The sequence below is a fragment of the Rousettus aegyptiacus genome, unplaced genomic scaffold, assembly GCF_014176215.1.
Source record: "Rousettus aegyptiacus isolate mRouAeg1 unplaced genomic scaffold, mRouAeg1.p scaffold_m13_p_4, whole genome shotgun sequence".
In the NCBI taxonomy this organism is placed as follows: Eukaryota; Metazoa; Chordata; class Mammalia; order Chiroptera; family Pteropodidae; genus Rousettus; species Rousettus aegyptiacus.
This window is the reverse complement of record NW_023416307.1, coordinates 80,247,162-80,264,914: the sequence shown is the minus strand read 5'-3', so window position 1 is coordinate 80,264,914 and position 17,753 is coordinate 80,247,162. Positions and strand designations below refer to the sequence as shown.

Genomic DNA, 17,753 nt, shown 5'->3' with positions numbered 1-17,753 from the left:
TATATATATATATATATATTTATGTTTAAGGCACGCAATCCATGGTATTTTGTTATGACAACCCTAGCAAATCAATATCATCTCTCTCTTGGTCCTAGAAAAAAATGTAATCAAATATCCTTTGAACTATATCTATTAATTAGATTTGGGAGTAGAAAGTGACATGGTGAAGATTCATTTTAGTGGTATAAATGCAAATGACTTGCATAAAGAGAAACTAAAGCCATTTAGTTTGGTCCACAGTTAACACAACACAGCAGAATACATCTCCCTAATCTTATACTCTGTTCCTGTAGAAAATATAGAACATGGAATTAAAAGATTTTTTTTTTCTTTTTGTAGGTAAGAGAATATTTAAGAAAATTTTCATGGTCTATGGCCATGCCACCTTGAAGAAGCCTGATCCCATCTGATCTCAGAAGCTGTAGGGTCAGGCCTGGTTAGTACTTGGATGGGAGACCACCTAGGAAGACCAGGAGCTGTAGGTGTAAAAAATAAAAAATAGGAGATTATAAACTGACAAGGTCCTTGCAGTCTGTGAGGTCAACTAGGGGTTGCCTTGCCTAAAACAAAGAAAAAAGAAAATCTTCACAAAATATATGTATAATGCAACTCTAATGTAATAAATGATCATTTTGCACTATGATTCTAAATATTCATAAGACATATGACCTCTACGGTAATGCTTTCGTCATTGACAATTATCTCTATTTTGTTACATAAGCACTTTAAATGTTTTCTCTGATATATTTATATCAAAATGTATCATATTTTAGAGCTGTTTATCTTCATTACTAAAATTTTCCTATAAACGGGCAATAGCAGAATATAATTTAAAATACATTCACTTTATCAGTCAGAGTTACTCAAAAAAGCTGAAGCTTTCCTAGTTATATTAACTGAGCAGGTTTAATTAAAGGGAATTGGTTAAATTTTCTAAATTTTAGGTGTTAGAAGACTAACAATAACATGGGACACTGAGGCAACAGAAAGACAACTATGGGAATCATCTACCCATTCTAGGGCTGAGTGAAACTTAGAAAATTATCAGAATCTGAAAGTTGTTTTATTGGTATCTTTTTTCTGATTGGTTGTAACAGTAAAAATATATTTTTAGAAAGATTGTTCATATTTAGGACCAGTGTACATCTGTGAGATACAGCAAAACTAGAGAACGTGAGAATTATAGCCTTGGCTTTGGTTTTATGAGTACATAATTGGAACAAATCTTTAAGAATTTCAGTTGTATAATCTTTACAGAAAAGTATGGTCTGAAGAAAATTTTGAGTTCCTTTCAAATATTTTAAATACTGTTGCTGCAGTATTCACCCAGTTTGTAGCATCTTGCCTATCCTCCCTCCCTCTCCCCCAACTCAGAAGATACCCATTTTAGAACTGAGTGAATAAAGCATTTTTACAATGATGTGTATCTCCGTTGATATTTTTGTTTTTATTGTATTTGGAATTTATTGTGTATTGATCTTCCTAGATGTGTGTGTTAATGTTTCTCAGTAAATGTCAGAAGTTTTTCTGTCTTTTATCTTTAAACAATGTTTCTGCTCCTTCTTCTCTCCTTCTAGTACTCTCATTACTCACATGTTGATGTGCCACATTTTTCTGAGGTTCTTTATTTTTCTTCATTTTTTTTTCTCTTTTCTTTAGTTTGCATAATCTCTCTAAATTTCTCTTTAAGTTCACTTATCTTAATTCTGGTATTTCAAATCTACCGTTGAGTCACTCTAATGAATTTTTTATTTCAGTTATTATTTATTTCAATCTAGAAGCTTCCACTTGTTTCTTTTTTACAATATCTATCTCTTTATTGATTTTTTTTAACTTTATGTGACATTTTCATACCATTCTTTACTTTAATCATGGTTACTTTTAGTTCTGTGAAAACATTTATAATGGCTACACTGAAAATCTTTTACTGATAAATCTGACATATCATATATCTCACAGGAAATTTTTGTCAATTGCTTTTTTTTTTTTTAGTGTATATGTCATACTTTTCTCTTTTTTGGTATGCATGCCTCAAAATTTTTTGCTGGAAACTGTGCATTTTAGATAATATATTGTAGCAACTCAGTACTATTCCCTCCTCCCCATCTTTGGGACTTCTTATTGTTGTGTAAGCCAAAATTAATTTTAGAGTGTAATAAAGAATAAAGAATAAAAATTTTAGACTGCAATAAAAAATTTATTTGAGCCAAAAAAAAAAAAAAAAAAAAAAAAGAGCTGCAAACCAGAGGACACAGATTCAGTTAGCAATCTAAATTGTGTTCCACCAGACAAAGGGGAGTCTACTTTTTACAGTGAAAGTTTCCACCCAAGTTCTCAATTAGGTCTGCTTTATGTAAAGAGTCACCCAGTTAATTGGCCAGTTCTGATTGGACAGGGCAGTCTGATTGGACAGGTCTCAGTCCATTGGTAGAAAGATGAAAGCAAAATTTCCCTGCATTTTCTGACTCAGACAACATAATCAAGAAAGGCATAGTGCGGGAAGCCCAGAATTCAGTCTGAGTTTCTTCCTGATGAACAGAATATGTGAGGAGCCCCTGTCAGCAAACAACCACTAAGTTCTTATTATTTATAAAATTTGAGCCCTGTGTTAACTAGGGGGAGTCTTTCACAGCAGATAAATTCCTTATCAGTGTTCACATCAAATGAATCATTCTTCTTGAGGTCTACAATATCTGCTTTTTATTTGTGTAGTGATTTGCCAGATTATTTTAATAAAGTTTTTCCACCTTTTTATTTACAAACAGTGTTAATCTTCTAATTTTGTTCCTCAGGGGGAGTTTGTTTGTTTGTTTGTTTGTTTGTATTTTCACAGTCACCCTGAACCTTGAGGTGGCAGTGGCTTGGCAATGCTCTCTTTGCCTGACTATATCAGCTATTGAACTCTACTAATTCCCTACTGATTTTTCTCTGTTTTTTTAATAGACACCTGGGGCTTGAATTGCTTTATGAACTAATCCAATCAAATTTTTATCCTTTGAAGGAATAGTTTTTAAGGCCAATGTTTGATATTTGTTCAGATCAAGGAGGGCTTTTCCCATTTCTTTAGTACCCAGATTCACTCCTGAAAATGAGCTGGCCTACATTTTAGCCTGTCTCCTGAATCTCCTCCCAAATGCTTTTAACCCTACCTCTGCTGATCTCAAGAGAATGCTTAATCTTAAATTCCTCTATGCTCTGTAGAAAATAAAGTCTGTTTTGCAAGGAAGAGATCAGGAACTTTTATTTTATTATTATTATTATTAATTATTATTATTATTATTATTATTATTATTATTATTATGATCTGCTTCATCCCCCAGGCAAAATTTTCAACCTGGGGTTCTGGAGCCCAGAGTAGGAACAATGGCAAGTTTCTTTGGATGCCCCAGATCTAGAAGCTAATTGTTTGGTGTGTAGGGATGGGGAGTAGGGTTTTTGTTTGTTTGTTTGTTTTGTTTGTTTTTTGGGGTTTTTTTTGTTTGTTTGTTTTTGTTTTTTAGCTTTTCTCTCCATAGTGGAGCCACCATCTCATGATGTGGTAAGTGTTATCAGAGCCCCAGTATCCTCAGCACATTAAGCCCAATGTTTTGCCTTTATGCTATGAGGGAAGTTGTCAGAAGAAAGTGCTGACCATTTGACCACATACTTGGGATTTACCCTTGGCAATGAGTAGCTAAAAAGAAAGCCCTGGGTGGGGAGCTGAAGAGGAATGTAATACTATATTCTTGGCTGCAGCAGTCAGGAGGGGAGTACATGCCTCACTGCCCAGGGATAATAAGGAGAGTGAGTGGTCTTGAATCAAATATGACATGCTCTCAATTTTCTTATTAAATTTTTAGACATTTTTTTGAATAGGTGCTTACTTATTATAGAATTATTACTAGAGGTATAAAAAGTTGCTCTTTAATAATTTTTAGCAGTTGTACTAAGGAGCAGATCACCAGAGCTCCTCACACTGTTGTCAGGAGTTGATCTCTTAATGTATTTTATTTTTTCTGACAATTTTTGGTTGTGCTGTTATTCACTTTAGTTCATTAAAATATGCTTATTTTAAAGATCTAATAAATAAAGTGATTACCTACTAATGTGGAATATGTCATCTATCTCAGCATGATATTTTTGTTTTATTTAAAAAAAATAGCATTTCTTACAGAATTATATTGATCACATGATAGTTACAAGAATGTCAGATATAATAATGTATACATCTTAATTTTAATATTACATCTTATGAAGTTACTTAAATTTTATTGACTGGAAAATTAAAAATTTTTAACAAAATTCACTTTAATACATATGTATGTTCACATACATATAAAAGTGTGGTTATAATATTATATCAAATATTATTTACAAAAGAAAGCCTAATTACATGACAGTAAAATATAATAATAGTTCCCCAAAAAATCTCAGCTACTTAGATTTTAGGAAACACTATGATTTTGTTAAATATTCTTGACTAAGCTAATGTGGTTAAATTGAAAGCCAATTTAGTTTTCACATTTTTTCTAAGAGTAGAACAAGTGTATGCTTATTATTTAAGAATCAGTAGAATAAGTCCTAAAAGATGACTTTTTTTCTAAAAGATGACTGTTCCCATATGGAAAAAATATAAAATGATTTTAAAAATTAAACTAACAAAACAAGGCAGTATGTATTCTTAAGAGTCAGTCAATATTAGGAGAAATTTATTTTACCAAGTTTAAAAATAAAAATGGAGTGTTATTTCTCAGTGAATTAAGATGGGAACATTCATATATACTTCTAATTTCAAGCTAGTGTATTAAAAAATACTAATACTACATTCAACATTTGCAATATGTATAGTATTTAAAAAATTATTAGTAAAAAGAAACAAGTATTTCTAAAAGTTTATCAAATAGGGCACCCCACATACCTTTTGCAACCATACTAAAAGAGATTGTATTTCTCTTCTGATACCTGTAAAGGTCATCTGCATTTAATTTAATATTCCCATTATAAGTATTCTATTTTAATGTCCTGGCAGGAGAAATTTTTTAAAAGAACTATGAAAGGCATTTGATTTTCCACCTTTATTCTACAAAATGTTGTCTCCTATGTAAATTAAAAGTCAAAGTCTTTAAATAATTAGTTTATATATATATATATATATATATATATATATATATATATATATATATATAATGTGCTCTCTCTCTCAAGAGTTTGTTTTTTTAATGAGTACAAGGACTTACATTAAAATCAAACAAACAACAACAATAAAATCTATGCCTAGGCAGGTACAGAAAGACATTTGCTTTATAATTTCTTCACTAAAAAACACTCCTTGCAGTGTAACTAGAATATTTTTCTAAGAAATAGATTTGTAAAAGGCTTCTCCCAGAGTGCATTATCTTAATCTCCACACATTTACTAGAAAAACAGCACTATATTATAAAGAAATATACTTCTCAGCATAATAATGGTAATAAAATATTATAGGAAAGAATATGTATCATCATATTAATTGACAAATTGAAATAAAAGAAGTATTCTATAGCAGCCCATTTCATATCTATTCTGTTGATACTTATAACCCATAAATTAAAAGAAAATATGTATTATTATATGTAAATGAAACTTGATCCACCAATTTCAAAAAATTTAAGAATAACATGGTAAATATCCTTGATCACAATGTTTACAATGTTAAGAATACAATCTTTTGTGTTATTTGGGGAGGACATGCAAAAATGTAGTGGTCTCAGTGTCAGTTCTGTGAATAAGATGACAGAATAATTAATGCAGACAAAATATGCCTCTTGAAAAAAAATTGATTATTTTGGGTCTGTTTTCAATGTGGGACTACACATGTGGAAAATAAAATGGAAATTCCAAATGCAGAGACTGCAAATTTGCATGTGTATGTGTGCATGCACATGTGCATTTCAGTTTTAATCTCTTGCTCGTCTCATTGCATCTAACATCTAGAAGAAATGTAGTTTATAGCAGATTCTGATCAATCAATGCAAAAAAAATGTTGTTTAGCCACTTATCAGCCAAAGATGAATGTAAGAGGAAAGCGAAATGAAGAAAAAAAAAAAAAAGAAAGGAAGAAAGAAACAAAGGAGAAAGAAGAAAAGGATATCCCCTCCAAAAATGTAAAAAACAAATAAATATACTCACTTTGCAAATTACTTTATCAAAATGGATATCTATGTAATTGAGTGATAACTCAGAGCAGATTGGCAGAAGTGATTGTAACCTTAGAGACTATGCTCCTTTGAGTAATACTGTCCCAATGCTCTTTCTTTAGAGAGATTCAGAGATTTGCTTGAGGATATTCTCAATAGAAACCATTTTTGTTCCCCCTGAGTTAGAAGTTAGTAATGTAAATCTTTCTTTACATTTTTCTTAAGGAAAGTGAGATGGGGACTGGGGAAATGTATAATCTATAATTAACTAATAGTAAAGTAATTTAATTTTGTGCCAGTGGCTAATATTCATATTTTGAAAGTATTTTAACTTAGATACCAAAACCATTATTAAATATTTCTAATAGTTGAGAAAACACCTATTAACTTGTAGTCATCAAAAACTACATAGAAATTAATAAAAAGAAGTTATTTTTAAAAATATTATACTGTATTTTTTATTACAAAACTAGAAGAGAATATCTTCATATAAGCATTTTATGATTACTTTCCCCAGTAATCATTTATTTTGATTTACTATTATGCACTATTGGGAATTTAAGTTTCTTCAAGAAAATAAGATAACCACAAAGAATTTCCCCTTAACCTTCCTGTCACAATCAGTTAAGAATTGTTGTGACCTTGTACATCGATCTATTAATATTTTTTTCAAAAGTAGGTGTCATGTTTTAAACAATTACTGAAAATTAAGGTCCTAGATATTTCATATTTCTATGTTTCTATGTCTCAAAAGTGTTTGATTTTATCTTGATGAGCTAAATTATTTAAATATTGTCTAATAGTCCTTATCTTTTGCTTTTACATTTAATATTTTATGTTGGGAAAAAGGTATAGAGTAAACCGAGTTACTGAAATTAATTGATGGAAAAATTGTAGTCTATGGAAAAATTTTAGTCATACACTGGTAATTAAAATGGGAAACCTTGCCAGTTAGAAATGTGCTACTTAAAATACATATATTTATAGGTATCAATTTGCACTTAGTTTTGAAAAACGCTAAACACTTTATAATTCAAGGAAGAGATGCAATTTGATTTAAGAGTTGAGAAGACGAAGAGACTTGGATTTTATTATTGATTCTACTACCTAAAATTACTACTTTTCACATAATCACTCTAGGGTTGTAAATCGAAATTAATTTTACACGATAATAATAAATAAAATGTATTTATTTGAGCAAAAAGGAGCTGCAGCACAAATCACAGATTCTGGTAGCAACTTAAATTGTGTTCCAACAAACAAAGGGGAGGCCATCTTTTACAGTAAAAGTTTCTGCCTAGATTCTCAATTAAGTCCATTTATTTAAATGAGGTTTCCAAATTGTGCAATTCTAATTGGATGGGGCAGGTCTCATTCCATTTGTAGAAAGACAAAACCAAGGTGTCCCTGCAATTGTTGACTCAGAAGGCAATGTAAACAGTGAGGCAGAGTATGGGAAGCCAAGATCTTAGTCTGAAGCTCTTCTTGAAAGATAGTAAGAAGCCCCTGTCAGCAAATGGTTTCTAGGTATATTTTTGTAAAATGTGGGCCCTTGGTTGACCATATGGAGTCCATCTTCTCAGATACATTTCTTCTCAGGGTTCATATCAAGGTCCACAGATTCAGTTTACTTATAATTTAAAAAAAAATAAATGAAAATGGTAATTATTATTACATATTTTCAAACCTGAATTAAGCACTAAGAATTATGCTCCTTTTGAAGTGAGATTAGTAGCTATTTTCATGTAATATTAACAATCACTTTTAATGTTGATATTAATACACAGCTAATAGAATTATTATGAATAATTAATGGGATTATATTATTGTACATGGCTTTCATACTAATCATCTAATAAATATTTTCTAAGCTACATAAAATTAAGAAGTTTAAGATTATATTTTATTTTTCAAATATACATTACTCGCTATCAACTTGTCATCCTTTTAATATGAATTTGTTTTGTCCAAAAATAAGATTAGTTCTTTCTTTCTATCTACCCTAAGTTCTCTGAATGTTCTTTTTGATAAAATTAAAATTGCATTAAAAGCACAGATATCACAAGAAGCAGACTCTTGAACTAGTCCCTGTTGTTCTTAAATCTCTGTTTTTTCTCCCCTAATTCTTCCTGATTTAGAATAATGTTTTTGTTTGTTTGTTTGTATGTTTCCTTTTTTAGGACTGACTTAAGTGTAGGCAAATCTGGTAGTTTTAGATTAGGGTAGTACTCATGAGAGGGGAAAAAGTAAGCTAGAAATCTTTAGAGTATCTTCTTAGTCAATAATCCTCTCCCCTTTCTTCAGCTGAATGAAATAGAAGCTATCAGATATATTTATGTTAGCATGACTATCATGTGGCACAGTATTAATGATTTTCATGGTGACATTTTAGCTTAAATTAATATTGTATCTTATTTTAACATTGAATTTTACTTGAATATTATTATTATTATTATTATTATGCTTTATTGTTGTGTAAATAAGTTAATAAGATAGGGATCATTGTCCATATGTTTCTGTGTGACAAATAAAGAATTAGAATATGTTATGTATACATTTGTTGTTGATCACTGGTTAATTTACTAATAGAAGTTATTTCAGTGATAAACATGGCATAGTTATTTGCTAATGAAGCATAACATATACAAAAAAAGGTAAAACAAGTTAGTAGGCAATTACTGTGTTAAATGAGTGACAAGTAGAGATCACAAAGAAAAGTCATGTACTGTGGCCCCATTAATTCAGGTATCAGGGACCTAAAAGAGTCACAAACTAAATTGCACAAAAACTAAAATCTAAAGATAAAAAGAAAAAAGAAGAAAAAAAGAAGAAGAAGAAGTTGGCCAGGCAAAGATGATGGAAAAGCTCTCTGACACTAAAAAAAGAGCATCACCATCAAAAATTGAAAAGAGAGTTCTGGGGAGACATGAGAAGAAATATTTTTGAACAAAGAGAGTAAACATGTAATCTGAGACACACATAAATTATTTTGGAAGTCATGTAAACAGTTTGAATTTTATTCTCAGTTTGCTGATTTATAGATCTTTTCTTGCTTTAGAAAAAAGCAATGAATGATGGTCATTAACAAGGGCGATCATGTCTTAGATATCCTGAAGCAGTCAAGGAAGAGAATATATACTTACCAGGTGTTTTTTTTTTTACAAAAAAAAAAAATTAAAAAAGAGTATTTATTAATAATTCTTTAACATATGCTTCAAAGAATTCAAAAAGTAACTCATAGTTTTAAAAAGAGAAAGAAACAATTTCTAGAACCTGAACAGGTATACCATACAGAAGTTACGTGAAACCTGAGTAAATCTTCTCTGAAACTAGGATCACAAAAAGAAGAGTTTGTCAAGGCTGGTTGTTAGAGAGTATCTATCCTGAAATCTATCGCCCCTATTTTTTAGGTAGAGAGCATTGACAGCTAAACTATCAAAAGTGGCAGTGTAGTGAAGTAGAACACTGTCTGTGTGGACTCAGGAGTTAATTGCCTAGGATGGAATTATGATTTTGCTAATGACTACCTGTGAGACCTAAGTTATTTAAATTCTCAGTGTACTTTTCTATAAAATAGATATAATAATAGCATACATTTCATTATAGTATTTTTCTGAGAATTAAATTAATTGCATCTGTAACGATGTTAAATAGTATGTGGAGTACAGGGAGCACCAGACTCAACTGGAGATTTACTTACTACTATTTCTGTATCTGGGAATGTAGTATATTAGATTAGGGATACTACTTTGAAACCAGTTGTCATATCATTACTAGCTAATAAATTTGTTAGGTAAATGTATATAAAATACTTGTGTGAAGAGCAAATGAGTATACAAATAAGGTTACCATATACTTTATTACCCAAACAGGACATTTTTTACAGTTAATGTGGGTATAATTTTAATTATGACTATAGAATGAGTGACACTAGGACTATTTTCAATAAACAGGGAAATTGTACCCTCATAACCATGTCTGATGTTAAAGTTTTTGCTCTAAAATCCAGAAATTCTTTGACCACGTACTTTTAGTCAACTCTTACATTAAGTTTTTAGTAATGGCAATAATGATTAATGCTATTTATGTAGTCCTTTGATTAGTTATACAGATTATGTTTTACCCCTCACAATAACCTTATGAAGCAGGTGATACTTTTAGTTATCACTACTTCACAGGTGAGGAAACTGGTACATGGTAAGTACAAATAAATTTCTCCAAAATACAATTCACTTAGCTAAATTAATGTGAAAGGCAAGATTCTAATGCCAGCAGTTTGGTGTCATAATCTTTAAGGGTATTCCATAAGCTCTTGAAGAATTTTTATCAGGAGAGTGACATGAGCACATTAATGTTTTAGAAAGTCAGTCTAGATCTAATGTAGAGAGAAAACAGGAAAGGTTAAGAAGTAATATAAAAAGAAGAATTATAATATTGTTGAAGTAATTATAGCAGATCTAGAGTAGATGAGTGGAAAGATAGTGATGAAGCAAAATTAATATGGATTTAGAAATTGATTAGACATTAGGGGAGAGTAAACAGAAGAGAGTGGGTATAGTTTCTTAAAATTTCTTAGAAAAATGTATACATATTAATATCATCTATCCTTTGACTATTATTTAGCAGGTGTTTTTCCTATTCCTCTCCAAATATGTGAACTGTGATTTAGTAAGGTATAGCCATGCAAATCTTTACTTCTCTACAATGACTTTTTCTCTTCTCTTTCTCTTTGATTCAAATTGGCCTTGGGTTCACTTGCTCCTTTTCTTTCCTTATCCCTCTGCATACTGTACTACCACTCCCTCAATCATTAAGCCCTTAGGTCAGCATCAAACATTCTTAGGAACAAAGCCTCAGGTCTGTGGACCACAGAATCAGAGTTCTGGTTAATCTGAAGATAATATCTTGCAGCTTCACACTCATGAAGACAGATGACCCTACCAGCATTGCCTTGAAACAAGACAGAATGACACCATGACTGACATCAGGACCTGATGCAATGATCAACTACCTTCTTCTCTAGTCTCGACCAATCAGTAGAACCACACACAACCCCGACTCCTTTAGCAAATGAGTTTTCCCCTATACAACCTATCCTCTAGAGGCCATTGGGGATCCAGGTCTTTGAGCTCTAATTCACCTGTGTCTCTGGGCTTGGTGCTATTTCCTTAAATAAGCCTCTACTTTCTTTGCTGCAAACTTCTGTCTGTGGATTTTTTGGCTATTGATGCATGCAAGCAAAAGGAACCTTTTGATTTTGGTAACAAAGGTATTACCTAGAGATATGAGTGTTTTATAATTATAATTATCGTAGAAAAAAACAGTTTAATCAATTGTGAAGCTTCAGATTTAAAAAAATACTGAAAATGTTATAAAAATTTGAATTTTAAATAATTATGTAACAATTTTTATTCGCTTGATTGTATATTCTACATACATAAATAAAGATATTTTAAAGATAAGAGACGTATTTTCAAGTTTTTGTAATAATTATTTTTTATTCTTAAAGTATCTGTTTTTAAATAAGAGTGAAAAGTACTTATTTTAAAAAGACTAATTTCTTTTCTTTTTTTTTTTGAAGCTACTGATAAATTTTTGGCAGTTACAGATTTCAAATTTTAAGCTCAATAATAGGTCCTCCTCTTTTTAAAAAGATATCTAAACCTTGGTGTTAAGGGTTGAATTGTGTCCCTGCAAAATTAATATGTTGCAGTTCTAATCCTCAGTACTGGAGAATGTGACCTTATTTGGAAATTGGATTGTTGCAGATGTAATTAGTTAAGTTAAAATAAGATCTTTAAAGTGTACCATAATCCTATATGATTGGTATCCTTATAAAAGGATGGAATCTGGAGACAGGGACACATGAGACACACACACACACACACACACACACACACACACACGCACACCAGGCGAAGATGAAGCCAGAGAAAGGGCTAATGTTTCTACAAGACAAGGGACACAAAAGATTGCCAGCAAACCAGCAGAAGCTAAATAAGGCATAGAACATGTTCTTTCTTACAGTTCTCAAAATGAATCAACCCTGCTGACACCTTGATCTCAGACTTCTAGTCTCCAGACTGTGAGACAGTATTTTTCTCTTGTCCATTCTACCCAGTTTGTGGTATTTTGGTATGGCAGCCCTAGTACACTAATTACACACACACACACACACACACACACACACACACACACACACATGAACACACACATTTATATAGTACTTTAAAGTATATTAGTCAATTTATAGATATTTATACTGGATTTCCTGTATATTACAAATTATGACATTGCTTCTCTTTTCTATTTATATGTTAGCTAGATGGAATATGATATTATTAATATAAGACAAAATTTCATGCTAAATATTACAATGCTTTTTAAATGTTAAAAGTTAAATATCTGAAACTATCTTGGGATGATCCATTATTATTAAACGGTTATAGCCAGCTAGCTATGTGGCCTTGAAACGATAACTTAACCCTTCTGGATCTCAAGTTCCTATTAATATATGACATAGTCTTTGAATAAAATAATCTCTATGGATTTTTCTAATTATAAGTTTTACGATTTGTCATATTTTTAGAGATTTTTACATGTTATGAAGTTAAATCTACTCAGTAACGTATTCTGATATTTCTCAATCTAATGTGCATAAGAATCACTTTGAGTTCTTGTCATAATGCAGATTCTGCATCAATAATCAATAAATCTGGTGTGGTCCTGAGATTTTCATTTCTGACAAGCTCCCAGGTGATACTTCTGCTGCTGGTTCTAGACTATATTTATGTGGCAAAGGGTTTTAAACTTCCCTTGATTATCAGATGAATTTTAATCTTCACCTTTATGCAGACTGTCACCATTAATGATGATAGTATCAAGGTTTTTATTTCTTTAATTAGAAATTAAATATTATTGATCTAATTATTTATAATTATGCTAACAATGGAATAATAGATAATAACAAAAGCAATAATTGTTAATCATTCATTAACTGTTTATTGTGTTTAAGCAGATTAAGCTGGTTGAGGATAGAATATTGTTGCTAAAGTGGCTGTGCTGAGATGCAACCTCATTTAAAATTCAGATTCTACTTCTTGAATTAGTGCATTGGCCACTACCCTGTATGCATGTATGAGTGTACATGTGTGTGTATTTATGTATGCTTATATGCATGCACATATGTACAGATGAATGGATGAATGGATAAATGGCTGTGTGTATGTATTCTCCCTCTGTGATCATTTAAGATGTTATGGTGAATTTCAAAATTTAAGAACTGTTTTATCTCAATTTCTCATCTCTACCTTAAATGAGTTTACTATCTGCTCTTTTAATTTTGTTATTTCTTCTTCTCTGTTGCAACTTCTGTGCGATTGCTTCATGCTTCCTAGGTCCTTCATAATTGAGGACTTATCAATCTGGCCCAACAGTCAATTAAATTCTACCTTTTATAACAATTATAAATTGTTAAATCTCTTGGTTTCACCATGCCCTGCCAGGCCAATCTATGTTTTGTAGTTCATCCTTCATAATCTCTCATTTTTTTTAGAGCAACTATTTCAAAGAAGTGTTAAAAAACACACATTCATTAGATCTATTTCAGATCCAAGTATTTTACTTATAAAAAGTATGCTAATTATTTTCTTTACCTGTTCATTACAAAAAATTATACTATTTTTAAGTAAAAGGTATATCAAATAAATTAGTCAATAATACAAGACTCAATGGTTATTTTTAAATACATGGGCTATGATGGGATATGTCCAAAATGTTGCATTTAATTTAAAAAAAATGAATTTTATAAATATACCAATACGTAACAGTTTAACTATACTTTTATCTCATCGAACCACAGCTGGGGTACCTGATTCAGTTATTATTACCACATATGTAAAAACATAAAGTTGAACAAAGCAAATGTGTGATTGCATTTATTTAATGTTCATAAACAATTCTAATTAACCTATGTTTTTAGACGTCAGGATAGTTGTTACCTTTAGGGACATAATGGATGAGAGGAGAGATAGGTGCTACTCAACTTTATAAAATTTCATGGAGCTGCATTCCTCTGTCTGTTGTACTTTTTTGTATACGTACAATGTTTCAATTAAAAGTATTTTCAAAACAAGGAAAAACAGACTGTTACAAATTTTTGAAGTTGGTAAGTTTGTTAGCATGTTATTTTCTAAAACTTTTTAATTATTTTAATAATTCCTACTAATATTTAACAAATCCATATTACATTTGACTCATTTTGTCTTGTGCCACATTTGTCAATATAATACTAAGGTAGATGAGGATGATATACAATATAAGATTAAGTAATCAGCTGGCCGTTGTAATCATTTGCATAAGAAATAACTCCTGATCTATTGACTGAGCTTCACTAGATAATGTCTATCTGGTAAGAGAGGCTTGTAGTCTTAGTGAATGTTAAGGCTCAAGTAACTATTAGTTCCTATGTCATCTCTTTTCTTTGATTGACAGGATGGTTTCTGGATGCATTTGAGAATAAAGCATCATGCTCCTACCTCGGGCTGAGAAACTGATCGAATATTGTGCCTTCATTCTAAACTATCTTCTCCTCTGTCATCCTGTCTGCTGCTTCTCATTGTGTTGTCATCATCTTGGCTGCTGCAAGAACCAGTGCTATCTTTTATTCTTTCTTTATATTTTGTTCATCATCTACAGCTTTCCTCCTGCTTTAAACAAAATTTTAGTTGTCTTCTCCTTCTTCTCTCTCTCAATTTTATTTGTTTGCCTTATCATGATGCCAACATCCAAATAATTTTCTTGGGGAATTGACTAATTACAATATATGGGGTATACATTTCACTACATCTAACTTCTTTATTCTTTTTCTTGTCCACTTTCTCTCCTTTTTTTTTTTTCTTTCCAAATCTAAAGTGTTTTTGTGTTTGGTTTTTCTCAATATGAAGGATGACTAAAATTTGGAACCCTGTGTATGTGGATGCATGTGCATTCATATGACTAAAGATGTCAACATAAGTTCATATTTTAAAAAGTATGAATGTTATACAGGTACAATTAACAATTTAATTGATGAGGTAATGATAACCAGGGATATTCTGTAAACTTATAGAGGGAACAACATATGCAGAGATTTGGTACAAGTAATTTATTTCCAAATATCAACCTTTATTTAATTTCTAGCCTCGAATAAATCAATTTCTCCAAGCTTGTACAAAAACAAATAATGTAACTTTTTTAAATTTATTTTTTTAATTATGTTTAAAATCAACATATGTAATCACTAACTATAACTCTTCCTAAACTGTTCAGTAATCTCAGAAACTGTTCAATAAATATTGTAAAGCTTCTTCAGTATTTAACCAGAATAATTAATTTTCAGGCAGTCCTTGAACTTCTTTTCTAACTTACCTCATTGCTTGTTTTCAGAAGTAAATGTGAGTATATCTTAAAAGCATTTAGATTGTGCCTAATATCCAATAGAAGCTCTAAAAGTATTTTTTTCTTTTCTATTACCATAATTATTACTATATGCAAGTATTATTTTTTTCCTTATTAGGTGCTAGGTATATTACACTTAAAAAAATTAAACAATGTCAATTTATAAGCTTAAGAGTAGTTCCGTGACTTGGCACAAAAAATAAATAAATTATAAGTATTTGGAACATTTTGTCATTTCCAGAAGATGCTACAAATTTGCTTGGAAGAACATCAAGAGAGAGTTCTAAATGACCAAAGACTCTACTTAAACATATGTATGCATTTTATTCTTTGCAAGTAGGAAAAGGGAATAATGTTAAAGTAATGCAAGTAATTACTTAATTAAAAAGGTAATATGGCAAGACCTACAATCTTCACTGGCTTTTGGTAGCCACGTATTGCTATCAACGTAGAAAGAAATAGATAAAAAGTGTAATAATTAACTAACTGCATACATAAGCTCCAATTTTTAGCAAAATCTAGATAACACTTAGAGTCATTAATGATATAGTAAAGCATTGAAAAAGAACAAATTGGGTCAATTTATCATAAATATAACACACTTGCTCAGGTACTACTGTAAATGCAAATATAAACCAGACCTCATTTCTGGGAAAGACTCATCTTTTAGAAATTAAAATCAATAAAAAAACTTAGATATCATAGTTTCATCATATAAAAATGAAACTATATTTTAAACTATATATAATAAAAAGTAAAACTATATCTAATGACTGGTAGCTTGCTATGGAATTAATTCATAATTTTGATGTATTCACCCAGAAACAAAGTAAAAATAATTATAACTTCCTATGCACAAAAAACTCTTGACTATGAAATGGTCTGTTTAACATGTAATCTAGTTAGGAGAAAAAGCTTTTTTGAAAAAGGGGTGTTACTATTTTTCAATTACATTTTTCCTATTCATTAAAAAAATATTTTCTCGGGTCCACTCTGAAAAAATTCACAGTAATGTTGAACAGCGAGAAAAAAATACTAGATCCCAGTATTCTTCATCATCATTAAACATTTATCAAGTATGCTATTAATTGCCAAACCGGTGAAATATCTAATTGTTGCAATGTGAATTTCAATTACTTACCTCCACTTGCAAAGCCTAATTTAAGGGCAATTCCACCTTTAAATCCTGCTGTGCTAGATGGTTTAGGCAGATATTTTTTGTCAGATGACTATGTCCTTTGGCCATAGTTTATTGGTTCAAAAGCAAGGTGCAATGAAGTCAAGTACAGCCATAGATCTGTAGAAATTACTGGGGTATGGGGTTGAAACAATTAAATGTATAGAAAGATTAGAAAGTTACCAATTTAAACTGTGATGGAAATTAGGAGAATAGCTGAGTATAAATCAATAATCTTGATCTTGATGAAGAATAAACCCTATTTACAAACAGATAATTTCACTAATACAAGTAAATACTAGATTCTCAATTCTTTAAACAAAAACAATAGGAAAAAAGTATTATACACTGAGAAATTAATGATACAAAGAAAGAAAGGCATGTTGTATAATCAAGATCTTTAATGTAGCAATAAAGATAAAACAAAGAACACAGAAACAGGTTTCTGAGGTAGAAGAGTCATTTTCGATTTGGTAGACAAATTGTATAATGAAGGGATAATAGTGACAATATGCAGAGAATGATTGCATGCTTTTATCTGAAGATAAATTTTATGTCTTTTAATATTATATTTTCCAGTTTATACCATTCATTCTTTTTTATTAAATTAATTTATTTATATTTTAATGGTGACATTGGTTAATGAAATCTAGTTATTTTTATTTTCAGCTGTATATTTTAACACTAAGGCATACACTGTGTGTTCATCTTCCATAGTTAGATTTCTGTCACCACATATTTGACCCCTTTTACCCATTACCTCTCTCCTTCCCCCACGACCTACCCTCTGGTAACCACTAGTCAGTCTATAGTCCATGCCATGATTCTCTGTTTGTATTGTTTTTTCGTTGCTTTTATGTTTATAACCCACATATAATTGATATCATGTGATTTTCAGCTTTTTCTGTCTGGTTTATTTCGCTTAGCACGATTATCTCAAGATACATCCACATTGTCGCAAATGGCAGTATTTCGTGTCT

General features: G+C 30.7%; 1 pseudogene; it reads left to right on the top strand.

The window, feature by feature from the left end:
• The first annotated feature begins 371 nt into the window (after nucleotides 1-371).
• On the top strand, nucleotides 372-488 carry LOC118601961 (annotated as a pseudogene).
• The last annotated feature ends 17,265 nt before the right edge of the window (nucleotides 489-17,753 follow it).